General features: G+C 38.7%; 1 pseudogene; it reads left to right on the top strand.

Moving 5' to 3' along the window:
- Window positions 1-17,279, top strand: part of LOC136377084 (high mobility group protein B3-like) — a 40,964-nt pseudogene that overhangs the window by 7,747 nt on the left and 15,938 nt on the right.

Raw genomic sequence — 17,279 nt, 5'->3', positions numbered from 1 at the left:
TGTTGTCATTTATTTTTTTCTATTTGACAACCTATTGGTAAAGAGGTCAGTGCCCTTGACTAAATAGTCAGGTATTGCATGTTTTAAAAATGCTTGTAGCACACCGGTTGAAAATTGCTGATATGTTATATGAGAGGCAGTTAAGGAGAGTTATAACTATGAACATCTTGACATTTGCCCCACCAAAAATCATACTGTAGGCCTGACCTGTGGTGGCGCAGTGGATAAAGCGTCGACCTGGAAATGCTGAGGTCACCAGTTCGAAACCCTGGGCTTGCCTGGTCAAGGCACATATGGGAGTTGATGCTTCCAGCTCCTCCCCCCTCTCTCTCTGTCTCTCTCTCTATCCTCTCTCTCCCTCTTTGTTTCTCTCTCTTCCTCTCTCTGTGCTCTCTAAAAATGAATAAATAAAATAAAAAAATAAAAAAAAAACATACTCTAAATATACAAAAGTTATTATATATGAGAAAGCGTTAAATTAGAATAGGAAGAAAGTGTGCTGGAGATAAAATACAGCCTCTAGATTAATAGCAACATCAGCCCAATCTAATCTGGGATTGTTTCTTCTTGCAGAGCACTAGGTCTCATGAGAATACTTGCTGGCTGTAAGCGACCCTAGACACCTTCCTGACTGTTGCTTCCCAAAGTGCAGCCATTGGAAAAATCTCCTTTAAGATGTCCTTAAAAAGCATTCCATGGTCAAAACCATTTGAACAATGTTGCAGAGCATTTAAACATTCATAATGCCTGTATGATAAGAATGGTATTTTTAGTGATTTAAATATTTTTATCTTTCCCTGTAGCTTCATGTTTTAATCAGGTCCTGTTTTCATTAATTCCAAAATGGTTATGATGGTAGGAAGTAGAAGTAATGCAGTAAGGGAGGGAGGTTTGGAGATACTATCAAAGTGCAAAAGGATAGCCCTGGTCAGTTGGTTCATTGGATACAACATTGGACCAGTGTACAGTTGTCCTGGGTTTGATCCCAAGTCAGGGCACACATAAAAAGTGACCATCTGCTTCTCTACCCTTCCCTCTCCCCCTTCTCTTTCTCTTCCATTATTGCAGCCAGTGGTTCAGTTGGGCCGAGCATCAGCCTCAGACACTGAGGATAGCTCAGTTGATTTGAGCATTGACACCAGAGAGGGGTTGTCAAGTGAAACCCGATTGGGGCACAGTGAGAGTCTGTCACTCCTCTCACTTAAAAAAACCCACCAAACTAATTTTTCTGTGAATTTCCTGGGGCTTGTTAAGGTGGGGAAAGGTGATAATGTTGGTGGACACATTTAGAGGAATCTGGAGGTCTTGCAAGAAGGAGAACCTCCCTTTTCTTCTCTGAGTAGAATGATATTGTGATGCTCAGACTCCAAGAGGAAACGGCTAGGCAGGTGGGACTACAGAATCATGCAAAGGTTCTTGTGATAAAACCAGCATGGCACAGACACAGCAAGGGGCTAGCTGGTCATTTAGACCAGAGGATGCCAAACCACACAGCTTGCAAGCCAAACCCAGTACACCATCTATTTTTTATATGGTCCACAAGATAGGAAAGGTTTTACATTTTAAAATTGTTTAAAAGTCTGATCAGGTGGTGGGGAAGTGGGTAGAGCATTGGACCAGGATGCAGAGGACTCAGGTTCAAAATCCTGAGGTCGCCGACTTGAGCACAGACTCACCAGCTTGGGCAAAGGGTTACTGGCTTGAGCCTGGGATCATAGACATGACCCCATGGTCACTGGCTTGAGCAAGGGGTTACTTGTGCTGCTGTAACCCTCTGGTCAAGGCACATATGAAAAAGCAATCAATGAACAACTAAGGTGCCGCAAGGAAGAATTGATTTTTCTCATCTCTTTCCCTTCCTGTCTGTCTGTCCCTATCTGTCCCTCTCTCTGTCTCTGTCACAAAAAATAAAGTTAAAAAAAAATTTAATTAAAATGGTTTATGAAAAGAATAAAAATGTTTTACAATTATATAGTGTGTCTGGTTACTTTGCACTATAATGATAAAAATGAGTAGTGGCAGAGGTGAGTAGTTACAACAGAGTCTGCACAGCCTGTAAAACCTAAAATATTTTCTATCTTTCATTTATTGATAAAGCTTGCTAATCCCTAATATAGGCATTCCCAGAAACAAAGTTTGTGAGTGATACAAATGGGCCGCCTGTATCTTTTGCCTCTGGAGATTTCAGAACCAACATGACTGAAAAGAATATTCTCATCAGTTTGGCAGTATATAGTCTAGAAAATATAATTTTATTGTGCATCAAGATTTGTGATTGAGATTCATATCTATTAAACATGTATAATGATAAAGGCTCTGGGATGTCTTATTGTCATTAAACATATTAATGTTTTCCAAAGTTATCTAATCATAAGCTTTTTTGTTAGACTTATTAATATCATATGAGAGAAAGTATTAGAATGCACTTTGGCAAATGCTATTATTATCATATAACCTTCTCATTTTATTGGGGAAAGGCTGAGAGTCAAAGCTGGTAACTTGGACAAGGTCACACAACTGGAAAATAGCAGACTAGAACTCATATGTCTAACTCCTATAGTATAATTCTAAGTATCTATCAACCATTTTGATTTAATCAGTCATGAATTTGTCATAATCAGATAGTTGATAGATGCAGTAGGGATTTCTGGGCTGATTTGACTGAGTTTTTGACTGGTAAATCAATCAAAGCAATGTGGTTTTCATGGGATATATCAAAACTCAAAAGCAGCAGGGTTTAAAGTAATTACACATTTTACAATTTTTAAAACCATTTTGAATAAATTAATCAATCAATCCTGTGGTGAGATTCAGCTGGTTTTCACTGGTTTGGCAGCACCAATACTTAAATTTTTGTTGAGTTCAACAAACCAGCTGTTAAAATGGCACTTGTAATCAAGGTTTTCTCTCAGGTGGGCACCTGGGCGGTCACTGAATGTGGAAATCACAAATTTACATTCCTTACTCTTTTTTTTAAATGTTCATCTGTGCAACAGTGTATTCTAAACACCTGCAGTAATGTTCATTCTGTCCATAGGTAAAGGAATGGGATCCTACTCCTACAGTGAAAAAATGGTTAAGAATAAATCACACAGCCGATGATGCTTGGATAAAAGTGAAGAAAATTGCAAGTGAGGACACCAATCATGAAGTGATATGGAAATATCTTAAATAACAGTTTTATTGCTTTTTTGTCAGGTATTATTTAATACTTTTTCATTAATATTTTAAAACTCTTATTTAAGTATCAAATGCATGAAATAATAAACTACATTTTGTTGTATCTTTTTTTTATACTTGAAATGGTCATTAGGGCAGAGAACCAGCTGTTAAATTATTTGAACCCCACCACTGAATCAATCCAATGTAAAACAACATTCTGATAAGACACTGGATTGAATTTTGATGGAACTGACCATCTGTTCAAATTGTCAGGCCAATTCAGGTTGTATTTAGAGGACAGTCAAAAATAATTTCTGAGAGTAAACATAAAACTATTTTTACCCTTTCTTTTTTCCAAATGAGAGGAGAAGAGAGAGACAGACTCCCACAGGTGCCCAGACCAGCATCCACCCAGCAGCCCCATCTGGGACCATGCTCACAATTGAGCTATTTTTAGCACCTGACGCAGAGGCTCCATGGAGCCATCCTCAGTGCCTGGGGCTGACTGTGCTTGCATCAATTGAGCCATGTCTGTGAGAGGAAAAGAGAGAGACAGAGTGAGAGAGAAGGGGGAAGGGGATGGGTGGAGAAGCCGATGGTCACTTCCCCTGTGTGCCCGAACCAGGAATTGAACCCAGGACACCCATATACCCAGTGGATGCTCTACCTCTGAGCCAAACAGCCAGGGGTCACAAAAAAAAATTGAAAGTGAAGGAACAATTAAATTTTCCACCATCAGACAGGAAAAGTATGGACTGGGTCAATCTCTGCCTTCAAAGCTTTCCCTTGCTGGAATTGACAAATTGGTTACTTTCATCGGTTTCAGCACTTGTCAATTTTAGCAGCCTGGAATAGTCACACAAACACATCAATATGAGCTCTAGAAGTTTGTCTCTTTTGAAACTGACAAGAGCTAAAATGAAGATAAGCCAAGGTGTTTGGTTCTTCAGAAGCTTTGGGAAGGAGTTGATATTGAGTAACTTCTTCAGGAGGCCTGGCTTCTAGCATCCTGATCCTACTGGCTTGATGTATTGGATTTATACCAAGTCACTGTCCCTAGGATCCCGTAATAAAAGTGTTCCAGGGGAACCACACATCTGCCAACCATATGGAGTCTGATGGTTTCAGAATTTGAAATGAAGAGTTCTGGGATCACCACTTAAAAGGAAATAGTCATTTAATTTTTTGAGTTTCTTTTATGATCTGTAAATTATAGTTAATGCTATCTGAGCTACTAAATAATGATAATGCTGCTAATAATGTTCAACATTTATTGAGCATAGTATTTTCCATGCATTATTCTATTTAATCTTTGATCAATCCTTTTTGATAGCTTTAGAAGAAAATACTAAGGAATAGAGAAGTTAAGAAACTTTACCAATGTTACATGGTTAGGAAATCCTCACTCACAGATTCACTATCCTGTTAAAGGTTAAAAAGCAAGAATAACTAATTCTGTTAAGAAGCATATAATAATATTAAATCATCTGGAACTATTAAGTGCTGCACACTTTAGGTGTTATTATCATTGGTCACCGTAATTCCCACAGAATTTACTGTATACACTGTTTTCTCCCACATTAAAAATATCACTGCCTAGCATAATTCTGCATAGTGAGTATACTTACTCAGACATGATTTAAGAAGGGATGTGAATAAAAGAGTGATTTGAACCAAGTTAAATAATGTCCTGTACTATCAAACACTTGGGATACAAACCACAATACATTAAAAGATAATTTTAAGCTCTTTGGGTATGGCCCCTGAATAAGGTAAAATTCATTCTATTCTTGCTGAAATACTTCCATTTCCATTGTGTCTTTATGAAATAAATTTCAAGACTAAGGGTCTTTTTACTGTTCAAATGTCCTTGGACAACATTCAATAAGATCGATCCATCATTATCAACATAGATATATTCTCCTCCTCCTCACTTTTTCTCACTTTTTTATTTAGTGTAGAGTTTGTTTAGTCATTTCAATAAACTTAAAGCTTTTGTAGAAGCTTCTAAAGAAGACATATAAAATAAAAAGGTGCTGAAGATTATTTCTCATCTTTGGGTATTCTTTCATCCTCCTTTCTTCTTTTCTTTCTACATTATCTCTTTCCTTCCTTCCTTCTTTCCTTCCTTCCATCCTTTTTTTCCTACCTTCCTCCCCCTATTCTCTTTCTTTTTGTTCTCTCCACAAGTGTTTACTGAGCTTCTACAATGTGACCTGTATTTTGCTTAGTACTAAGAAAAGACATCTCTAGTTTCTTTCCTTGTGTCTCTTAGAATTTAATGAGGTTTGACAGACATTAAATGAAAATTATTTATAAATGCCAATGTGATAAGTATGCAGGAAAAACACAGGATATTTTGAGATTGAATAACATGTCCCTTAGAGCAGAGGACAAGAAAGGACTGAATTGAATTTTTAGATTGGTAATGCTTCTTTGATGTGTACGTAATTTCTGAGATAATAACATAATTGCCAGCCCACACTCATTTCCTTACTTTGATGACCACATAATGGGTGGTATTGCCAGACTTGGTTTTCCAATTCAGTCATGAAAATGGACAGAAAAAAAATACAGTCTGCCATTTCTTAATCTAGTTGTCTTAACATCCAAGCTAATTAACAATTTGGCAATTCAATTAGTTTATTGGACTAAGATCTGGAAAGAAATAATCTTATCAATTGTTGAAATTTTATTTCAAACTCTGCTTCTATTTCACTCTCATTTTCACAGGCCTTGCGGGTGGCTGTGTTAAAGATTTGGAACACAAACTCAAGCTTGGGAAGGGAAGGGAAAGGAAAGGAAAGAAAAAAATAAGAATAAGAAAGGAAAGAGGAGGGTAGGGGATAGAAAGGGAAGAAGGAAAGAAAGAAAGAAAGAAAGAAAGAAAGAAAGAAAGAAAGAAAGAAAGAAAGAAAGAAAGAGCAAGGAAAGGAGGGAAGCAGAAAGAAACCAGCCTGATATATGACAAAGCTGCAGAACGTTAGCACTTTCTGTGCCTAATGTGCTATATCTGTCTAAACTGACCCCCAGTTCAGATTGCATCTTCATAATTTGGCATTTACTTTTCTGAGAGCAAAGGGGTGAATGTACTCTCATAGCCTTCCTGAGACTCATTTGTTTGAGAGCTAATTTGTTACCTTGAGAATTCTGGTCATCAGTGTGCCCTTCCATCCCCCACACTAAGAGCCTGTGGCCCTTGGTCAACTTGATGTATTCACTACATCTGTATTCAAGTAATTTATACATGGACTGAAATCACTAATCCCAGTTTGGGGTGGTGAAATATTTACTTGGTCACTCACACTTTGTTAAGTTGAAGCATTGAAGGGAGGGTCACTCACAGCTGTCCTTCCCCATACAGCTTTGAAGTCATGTATTTTAAACCATTTTATCAAAGAGCCACGGGTAGCAGTCTGTGTGGATGTACTGGGAATCAACTAATGGACAGAAAGTACCTACTCCAACACATTAATTCCCTTCCCTGTCAGCCTGCATCATTGTAGAGCATGCATGATGGGAAGCAAGGTCCCATCACACCAGGGCACCTGCTGCTTTTCCATCTGCCGAGTGCAATAGCTCCTTTGATTGCCCATTTTTCAGCCTAATGGTTTATTCCTTTTCTCTTTGTAAAGTTTTTACATTTTTTATTGTGATTTTAATAGTCATTAAAAATTTTTTCCCATTTCTATTGGGCACACCAAGGATGTTGATAAAAGAATAACATAAATAATAGTCTAAACCATACCCAAATTGAGATCACTCCAAGAGCTGCATTTCAGTGTTTAGTCTGATAAAGTTGTCATGGCGATAATGTCCCTTGAGGATAAAAGTGCCATGTGCATGTTTGATTAAAGAAAATAGCTCAGATGGTATACAAACTGGTAAATATTGAACCTACAAACTATTAGACTGGCCATATTTTTATTTATTTATTTATTCTGCTTGGATTTTTTTTTTTTTGAGCTATGCTGTGTGCTCCGTTTTTAAATAGAGTCCAATGAATCACATTTATTTCTCTTTCAGTCTTTTTCATTTGAGGATTTATATAAAACTTTAGAATAGATATTGGCAGTGCTCCCAAACTGGCCTTTGGATTCTGCCTAAAGCTGTTGATTTGGCTGGATTAGTCAAACAGCAGATCATTATTACATATTGAACATCTGTCAAAAATAGCACTAACAATTATCAGATACATTCTCTCTCATGAAGATTTGGACTTTAGTAGTTCAGAAGAACTTTCCATAAATCTAAGTCAATAGGACTCTGTATTTTTACTCAAGACAAAAAACAAAACTAAAACTGTTTCTAATCAATCTGAGAATAAAATGATAGGCAAGCTATACTTATATTTAAAATCAGGATAGGCTTTGTCTATGAGTTGGTGGTGGTTTTTATTGTTTTTTTTTTTTCTCAATTCTTTCTCCCTTTAAATCCAGCCCCCCAAAATCCCTCCCCTCTGACAGCTGTCAGTCTGTTCTCTGTATCTATGAGTCTGTTTCTATTTTGTTTGTTATTTTGTTCATTAGATTCCACACATAAATGAAATCATATGGTATTTGTCTTAGAGACAACAGTATGGTGACTACCAGAGGGAAAGGGCAGTGAGTGGGGGTGGAAAAGGGTAAAGGGGGAGACTTGGCTTTGGGTGGTAAACACACAATACAATATACAGATGCTGTGTTAAAGAATTGTACTTTTTTGTGACAGAGACAGAGAAAGAGAGAGAGAGGGACAGATAGGGATAGACAGACAGAAAGGGAGAGAGATGAGAAACATCAATTCTTCATTGTAGCTCCTTAGTTGTTCATTGATTGCTTTCTCATATGTACCTTGACTGGGGGGCTACAGCAGACTGAGTAACCCCCTGCTCAAGCCAGTGACCTTGGGCTCAAGCTGGTGAGCTTTTGCTGAAACCAGATGAGCCTGCACTCAAGCTGGCGACCTTGGAGTTTTCGAACCTGGGTCTCCTCTGTGTCCCAGTCCAACGTTCTATTCACTGTGCCACCACCTGGTCAGGCGAATTGTACTCTTAAAACATATGTATTTTGTTAACTAATGTTGCTCCAATAAATTCAATAAAAATTTTTTTTAATGAAAAAAAATTTAGGGTAGGTTGAAGTTACTGTTATACTGTTTTCTGAGGTTCAGAACTAACCCATCTTTCTAAGTCCCAGGTCAATGGGAAAGAAGAATGGAAACTTTAGAGGGGAAATGTGAGTCCTGATGTTATCTGGAATCTGGATTTTTTAAAAACATATCGATTTGATAAATTATCTGCAGAAGCAAATGTTTTACATATGACACTAAATTCTTGGTGAAGTAAAACACCAGAAAACTGCAACATATGCTAGGAAGCTCTCATAGGCTGTGCGATTAGAAGATAAATAGCATGCAAACTTCTAGGAGAACAAGTGTGAGAAAGCTCTTTAGAAAACAATTGTTAATGTAGTTACATGTTAGAATCATAAAGCTCTGAGCTACTAACCACACTCCAGAAAGGTAGTCCAATATCTATGAGCTTTTCTAAGGTATGTAGCCATAAAGACAAAAAAAGAATGCCATACAGGCATTGTCAGTAGGGCTTAAAAGTAAGCTGAAATATAGGACCCCTACAGCTGGAAAAAACAGCAGCAATCTGTAGCTAAAGGGTTCTCTAAACATCTGGTCCCTGAAGCTGAAAAGTTTGAAAGAGGGATGTTAAAATGGCCAAAGAGATGGAGGAATCTTATTACCAGCAAAAGGAGAATTCTTCATTTTGTGTTTACTCTTTACTTTAGATTTTATATATCAGTCTAAGTATTTAAGGAGAAGCAGAAAGAAATACAGGTTTATTATCATCCATAAGGAGTTTACAATAAAAAAAAGGCCATGTTCATACTTAAGTAATTCAAAAGAATAAATGAAGAAGCAGGCAAGTAGTGCTATGTGTGTTGAGCCTGGGGTGAATGCCAAGGTCTGGGAGTGGAGATGCCAATGTTATGGACTGATCATGTAGATGTCCACAATCTAAGCAAAGTCTGCCCTTGACTAGAGGCAGGAGGGCAGGCTCAAGAGTTAAGTAAAAATCTTGACAACCTGGAAAGCCAAAGTTCAAGAAAAGGGTGGCCAAATACATAATGCAAATGGAACAGGTTGAGCACAAATTTTTTCTCAAATAAAGAAATGGAGGTGTGCTAGAAACAGGGTCTTCTTCAAGCAATACATTAGCAATCTTCCCAAATAAGAAAAATTAGGAAGAGTGAAGGGGAAAAGGAGAAGGAATGATGGGGGAGGGGGGGAACGAGGGAGGGAGGGAAGAAGAAAGGAGAAAAGTTTTGTTTTCCATAGTGAAAAGTAATCTTAAGAAACTGGTTGCTTTAAGTTGGTACAGGTTGATTATGCTATACTTCCCTATACTATAAAAGTGTTTGCATAAACTCACAGAAGGTAGATCCACATTCATTATTGAGAGAATTTAAAGGACAAGGAGACAGTGTGTAAACAGCATTTTCTCAATCCACTGAAATTTTGTTTCCCGGCAACTGTTGTCAATTTGGCTCAAACCAACTCATAACACTCCTCCAAAATAAAATAAAATAAAATAAAATAAAATAAAATAAAATAAAAAGTACTGGGTCAAGATTATGCAAATTTAAGATAGAATTTGCCTGCTGCAAAAACTACATATTTTGTATGACTTTGGGCAAGTTCCATTACCTCATTTTTATTTGCAGAAAGAACATACTTATTTTAGAGGATGGTTAGAGTACAGGAGACAATGGATATGAAAGACTTTTAATGAACTTCATATCAGTAAACATACACATTTGTTAATACTGATGTTAGAAAGGAATTTATCTTTCCATTAAATTATTCTTTTTTTCTTGCCTAATCTATTAAACTTATAAACAATGCTTATGGTGAGAAGTAGAGAGTACACAAAATGTATAACAGGTTGTTATTATAGCTGATCTTCCTTTGGCGTTACTGCCCTTCCTCCTTTTGATTGTATGCTTCAGTGAAAGTTCATGCTGTCTGCAGTGACTCACTCTCAGAGCTTTATCTGTAGGAGGCAGGCATGCTTTGCATACTACAAGGAGACTTAGATAGATTAGTAAGGTAATATAAAGTATTTTCCTTCTAGTCTTCTTCCTATTTAAAAGAAACTTGGACTATATGTAACATTTTGAAAAGGGTATATATTATACCAAAAATAGAAAAAAAATAACATAAAAATTTCTAAACTACAGACCAAGACTAGAATTATCTCTAGTGGGCAAAGACAGCTGTGACCCTACTGCAGTACTCTGATGGAGAGCTGCTCATTTGACAGCTCCAGGCTGTTTCAGATACAGTGACATGTGTGACAGCAAATGACTTTTCAGCTCTGTCTTTCTTGGGCAGCAGAACAGTAAAAGGAGGCTAAGGTGCTTCATACTGGGCACAGGGTCATCCAAGAATGGCAGATGCATTTATGTCATTAACTATTTAAAAGACAATGGCAAAGAACTTCCCTTCTCTTTATAACTATTCTCATGTGTTTTTTGACTGAACTGTACAAAGAGGAGAATGTGTATTTTTCCTGTAAAAATCTTTGCATTTGCCTGGGTGTGCAGTTGTATATAAAGGTGGTGTTAAATTGGTCAGAGTGCATTATTCTGAGAACCTGTCCAAACAGGTTACCCAGCTGTCCAACATTTCATTAAATTATCAAATCAAAAGTTTTATCTGGCCATCTAGAGATTTTATATCAGTTCACTGATTTTCCTTGTTTCAGGTGATAGAAACTCTGAGTTTTGTTAATTACCTATTACAGCTAGTGCTCGACTTAACGACCAGGATTGGTTCTGATAGACCGGTCGTAACAGGATTTGGTTGTAAGTTGAGTAGGCTATATTTACAGTACTGTGAAATTATGTTATAAAAATCTTTAAGTCATATTTTATCGTAATTTTCTTTCATTATTGTTATATATAATAATTTTCTTTGTTCATTTTATGCCATTTATATAATTTCTACACCATTTTGTTTCTTATTTTTACATTCATCAGGTTTAAGTAAAACACTGCATTACTAGTACAACTGGTTTAATATTTGCAAAGACAATTTCCTCTTGGTAGACATCTTGGGAGGGGTTTGATGAAAAATATCCAAGACACAAAACACAAATTGCTGTACCAAGTCTGCGATAACAGTTGAAATGGTACACGTGGAGATAGTAGTGCTGCTAGAAGCTGGTCTGCACTGTCGTACGCCCAGCTGGGCAACGCTTGTGCTGCCAGATGCGGAGCAGTTGTGGCTGGCGATTGTGGTCATAAAGTTGAATGGTCATAAGTTGCATAGGTCATAAGTCGATCAATATTTGTATTAAAGTCCAGTGTCTGGTAGAAGAATTAACTAGAAGTAGTTTTAGGTATTACCCAGCCATGGCTAATACTCTTCAGTCTGTGTGGCTAAAACTGAACTCCAAAGCGAGTTATCAATGTATCTGGAGGAAGTATTTTTGTTCCTTCTTAACAACAATTAAATTCAGGAAATTGCACAAAAATCTATTCTTCCAAGAATACCTGAGTCAAGGATAGAAAGGCAGTGGGGGGAAGGGTCAGCTACTCAGGGCTAACCTTTAAATTAATTTTGAGAGAGAGATAAAAGAAAAACATAGATTTGTCATCCCACTTATTTATGCATTCATTAGTTGATTCCTGCATTTGCCCTGACAGGGAATTGAACCCACAATGTTGGTGTAGTGGAGTAATGATTCAACCAAGCTATCTGGCCAGTGCTTCAGGGCTAACTATGATCAGGAAAACTACTGCTTTCTGCCTTCTGGTGAAGAGGGGCAGGTAGCTCAGTAAATAGACATTTTTGCTTTAATAAGGGCCTATATACCCATGAACATGAAATCTAATTCATAATCTCCCACATTTTTTGCCCTGTTGCACCAGCCTGTCAGCTGTCACCTGTGGTTCTCACTCCCTAGATGAGTTAAGGATATGTCCCCTACACTTGTTTTTATTATTTTTCTAGTAATAGAACAAATAGCATATAACTGGGTCTTAAAGGCTAATCTGGAACTCAATTACATCTTAGAGGAACCTTCAGGATCTCAAAAATTCTCTTAATAAATGAAGAAGTGCCATCCTCAGGTGTGTAAGGCTGACACCTCTAGGTTATCTGGATAAAACTGTGGATAGATGGGTGCAATTAAATGCTTAGAGCTTGATAGCCAAAATTAGGTACAAAAATACTTTTAAAATAGCTTAGAAGATAATATATACATAGATGGCAAATATGCATGTGAAAAGGTGCTCTGTATCATATGCCATCAGGGAAATGCAAATTAAAACAACAATGAGATAACAGTACACTCCTATTGAAATAGCCAAGATGCAGAACTCTGACAACAGGAAATGCTGTCCAGGATGGGGAGCAACAGGAACTCTTATGCATGGCTGTTGGAAATACAAAAATGGAACAGTCACTTTGGAAGATAGTTTAGCATTTTCTTAAAAAATTAAGCATACTCTTACTATACAATCCAGCAATAATGCTCCTTGGTATTTACCAAAATGAGTTAAAAACTATGTCCCCACAAAACTTGCACAAGGATATTTATAGCAGCTTTATTCATAATTGTTAAAACTTGGAAGCAACCAAGATGTCCTTTAGTTAGGTAAATGCTATGTATTCATCAAAAAGACAAAAATAAAAATATTCCAGCCTGACCCAGGGTGGCACAGTGGATAAAGCATTGACCTGGAATGCTGAGGTCACCGGTTCAAGACCCAGCACTTGTCTGGTCAAGGCACTTATGGGAGTTGATGCTTTCTGCTCCTCCCCCTTTCTCTCACTCTCTCTCTCTCTCTCTCTCTGTCTGTCTCTCTCTCTCTCTCCCTCTCTCTTTCTTCTCTCTGAAATGAATATATAAAAAAAATTTAAAAAATATTTCAGAAGGATAAGAGAGGCAGAAGGGGAAAATATTTTATTTAAATATATAATAGCTGAGAACTTCTATAACCCTTGGAAATACAAGTTCCCAAAGCTAATAAGTTATTTTATTATTGTAATTCAACATCTTCTCCAAAACACATTATAGTAAATCTGTTGAAAATGAATGATTTTCTTTTTTAGAAAACCTATGAGAAGGGGATAATATTTTAGAATGATACAACATACGAAAACTAAATCAAGAAGAAACAGAAAGTCTGAACAGAATAATAACAAGTAAGGAGATTTAATCAGTAATCAGAAACCTCCCAACACGGTGAACCCTAGGACCAGATGGCTTCACTGGCAAATTCTGAAAATATTTACAGAAAAATTAACGCTAATCCTTCTCAAACTCTCCTAAAACATTGAAGAGATGGAAACACTTCCAAACTCATTCAATGAATCCAGTATTACCATTATAGCAAGCCAGAGAAGGACACTACAAGAAAACTATGGACCAATATTCCAGGTAAACATAGATGAAAAAAAACACAACAAAATAATAGAATATAATTCAAGAACTTATTAGAAGGATTATACTCCATGACCTAGTGGAATTTGTGCCCGAGATACAGGGTTGTTCATCATACACAAATCAATATGTGATACACCACATTAATAGAATAAAAGATAAAAATCATATGATCATCTCAACAGATGGAAAAAAGTACTTGACAAAATACAACATCTTTTCATGATAAAAACCTTCAACAGATTGGGTATAGAGGTAACATACTTCAACACAATAAAAGCCATATATGACAAACCCACAACTAACATTATTCTTAATGGAAGTTCAAAGCTTTTCCTCTAAGATCAGGAATCTAGGCTCAAGAGTGCCCACCTCATTAATCTTACTCAATATAGTACCAGAAGTCCTAGCTAGAGCAATCAGGCAAAACAAAGAAATAAAAGGCGTCCAATCAGAAAAAAATATTTATTATTTACAGATGAAAGTCCTAAAGACTCAACTGAAAAAATTGTTGGGTCTAACCAAAGAATTCAATAAAGTTGCAGGATATTAAGTCAATACTCAATATCATTGCGTTTAGTTGAGTTTCTATATACTAACAAAGAAATAGGTAAAAAAAAGACATAAAACTATCCTATTCATGGAGCAACAAAAACATTATTTAGGAATAAATTTAACAAAGAAAGTGAACGTTCTGTACAATGAAAACTACAAAGTCTTTGTGTCTTCTTCAATTTCTTTAAATAAACAAATGGAAGGACATCTCATATTTATGGATTGAAAGAGTTAATGTTGTTAAATATCCATGCTACACAAAGTTTGTATAGAGTCCATGCAATTTCTGTAAAAATTCCAATGGCAGTTTTTACAGAAATAGAAAAAAGTGCTAAACATTGTATGAAATTACAAAAGACCCTGAATAGCCAATGCAATCATTAAAAAAAAGAACCGAAGGTATCACTCTTCCTAATTTCAAACTATATTACAAAGCTATAGGAATTAAAACAGTTTGTTACTCCTAAAAATAGATGCATACGCCAGTGGAACAAAATAGAGAACCCAGAATGAAACTGTGGGTGGAGCTGAGAGCACATTCCTAGCAGCTGTGGCTGATGCAATGCTGTGAGAATACTCCAGCTCCCAGAAGCCTCCTGGGCATACCCAGGAAGGAAGCTCACCCGCTATAAGGAAGTGACTTAGCACCAACCACGCAGCTCCCTGATCTTTTCAGCCATTGGCTATGAAGGACACGCTGTAACATTCTATTGGCTGAACCCATGTATATAAGCTAGCTTACTTCCTGAATAACGTGGATCTGCATCACTGAATCTGGTCCCCGGAGTTGGGTCTTTGCATCTCTGTCGTCCTCATCCCTGGCAGGACTTGTCCACAACTGGCACCCAACGTGGGGCAGGGACCTAACCGACATCCAAGGGATAGGTGAGTGACCCTCTGCAATGAGAAATCTTCTCCCTCACTCTTGAGCCCCGCAGGCTTGAGCCCTGCAGGCTTGAGCCCTGCATGCCCTATTGCAGAGTAGGCAAGTTGAAGTTTGTGAAAAGGATCTCTGTACTTACTGGGAGATTCTCTCTGCTCTCAATCCCTAGATTGAGGATGCGCCGCTCTGGGACCCGGATACTTGGGCCTGAGCTCTCCGACGTGTTTGTTCGGCCAAGGTATATGAGGGACAGGCCTTCCCTCTCAGCCTCACTTCTGCCTTATTGGCAATACACACCTGCTTGACTGGTGCTCCTGCTGGGGACCCTCCACCAGACCCTAAGGTCCTACAGGCTACTCCTCTTTCAGAGAAACCCCTACCTCCCTATTCACCCCCCTCCACTGAGGAGGAAAGTAGTTTAGCTTCTGAGGTTGACAAAATTGTGGCTGAGCACGCAGAAACGAAACCAACCAAATTGCTAACTGCGCCATCAGCTCTGCCGCTGGAAAAAGCAGAAGTCATTACATCTGCATTCCATGCCGGGACTCAATGCCCCACCCCAACCTCTCAGACTCCATTTTCTCCAACACGTGTTCCAGCTGCAGACCCATGGGCCAGCATATACGCCCCCATGTGTCTTTTTTCTTTCTGTCTGTCTAATCTATTTTTCTGTATCTTTCGCTCTCTGTCTCCCCCACCCCTCTCTCTGAAATGACACTGGAAGGACCCAGCCACAGCACAGTGGTGGAAATCACACCCTCTTCTAACACAAGGGAGAGGTTATACTTGTGTTTTTCAGTCAATTTGGATCCCAGGAACACCCCCCCCCCCCAACCTGATTGACAGGGTTTCTTGGGCATCCACTAAATGGTTCAGTCTTCACCCATCCAAAGCCACAGTCCTGGCCTTCTCCACACCAAATATGCCTTAGGGAAAGAGGTCCTCAGCGCTCCAGAAGAAGACCTCCCAGCTAGCGTGCATGCCCCATCACCTGGGGGATGTGGAGGCTTTGGCAGGCCAGGCCCAGAGAATTGCCCCTGATGGCCCCCCAGGCCCCAGTGCTCTGTTCTTGCTTATGTGTGCTATAGTAACCGCTGACTCCCAGATGCAGGCGGCGGCAGCCTGGGGCTTGAGCCTGGCAGTGTGAGCTGGTGTTTTCAGTTCATCTTTGGAGGATGAGGAGAATTGGGCTGGAGTTGAGATTCGCAGACTCCAGAAGGTAAACGGTGGCAACTGTGGTGGGAGGATGAACGGAAGCCAGGCTTGCATTGCTGAGTGGCTGCTGGAATGGCAGGGAGTGCCTGCAAAGCTGCTGGTGGATTCGCTGACATTTTGGGACATAGGGATGGATGTATCATGCTCTCCAGAGCAGAGATGGAAATGCTGCCATTGCCACGTACTCCTCCTTGGGACAGTGTAAGGCCTGCCAGGATTGCAGGAATGAGGGGGGTGGCTGACACTCCATATGCGTGGACTGATTTCCTGGACTACGACAGGAGTGAGCACTGGCTCCTTTGTTGGATGGACTAACGGATTTTGGACAATGTAAAATACCCTGATGGGGGTGGGGGACCGCTTTGCTGGAGGCCATCCCCCTGCCCTGGGAAGCTTTTTCCAGGGCTAGAAAGAAGGCCGAGGACATTTTGTGTTTTTGGCAAAGTGCTCAGAGACTGGCGAAATGTACCTTTGTAATTGTTGAAATTATATGATTTGTCATGTTGTTGTAATTTGTGTAATGTGCCTTGCAACCATATGCAGTACGCAGCCCATGGCAAGCCATCTGTTCTGTGTTTGGACCTTTGTGGGAAGGGGGTGTGCATGGACCTACATCCATATTTTATAATCAAAATGGAACTATGTTTAACGGCACCTAGAAGGTCTCTGTAACACAATGGGAGGGCAATGACATCCTGACCCCTAGGAGGAATCCCCTGTTTAAGCCCCCCATTCTATTTCCTAACTAGTCAAACATTACAGAAGCTTGCCTCATTGTTTAATCCAGCTAATCTATTAGCATTTAGTATAATAGGTATTATAGTTGTTTTAGTTTTACTTATTCATCAAGTCCAACTGGCCTTAATAAAAAGAGAAGGGGGAGATGTGGGTGGAGTGGAGAATGCATTCCTAGCAGCTGTGGCTGATGCAATGCTGTAAGAATACTCCAGCTCCCAGAAGCCTCCTGGGCATACCCAGAAAGGAAGCTTGCCCACTTTAAGGAAGTGACTTAGTATAAGC

The sequence above is a fragment of the Saccopteryx leptura genome, chromosome 6 (assembly GCF_036850995.1).
Source record: "Saccopteryx leptura isolate mSacLep1 chromosome 6, mSacLep1_pri_phased_curated, whole genome shotgun sequence".
Lineage (NCBI taxonomy): Eukaryota > Metazoa > Chordata > Mammalia > Chiroptera > Emballonuridae > Saccopteryx > Saccopteryx leptura.
Note: the sequence above shows the minus strand (reverse complement) of the source record. Positions and strands in the feature narration are given on the sequence as shown.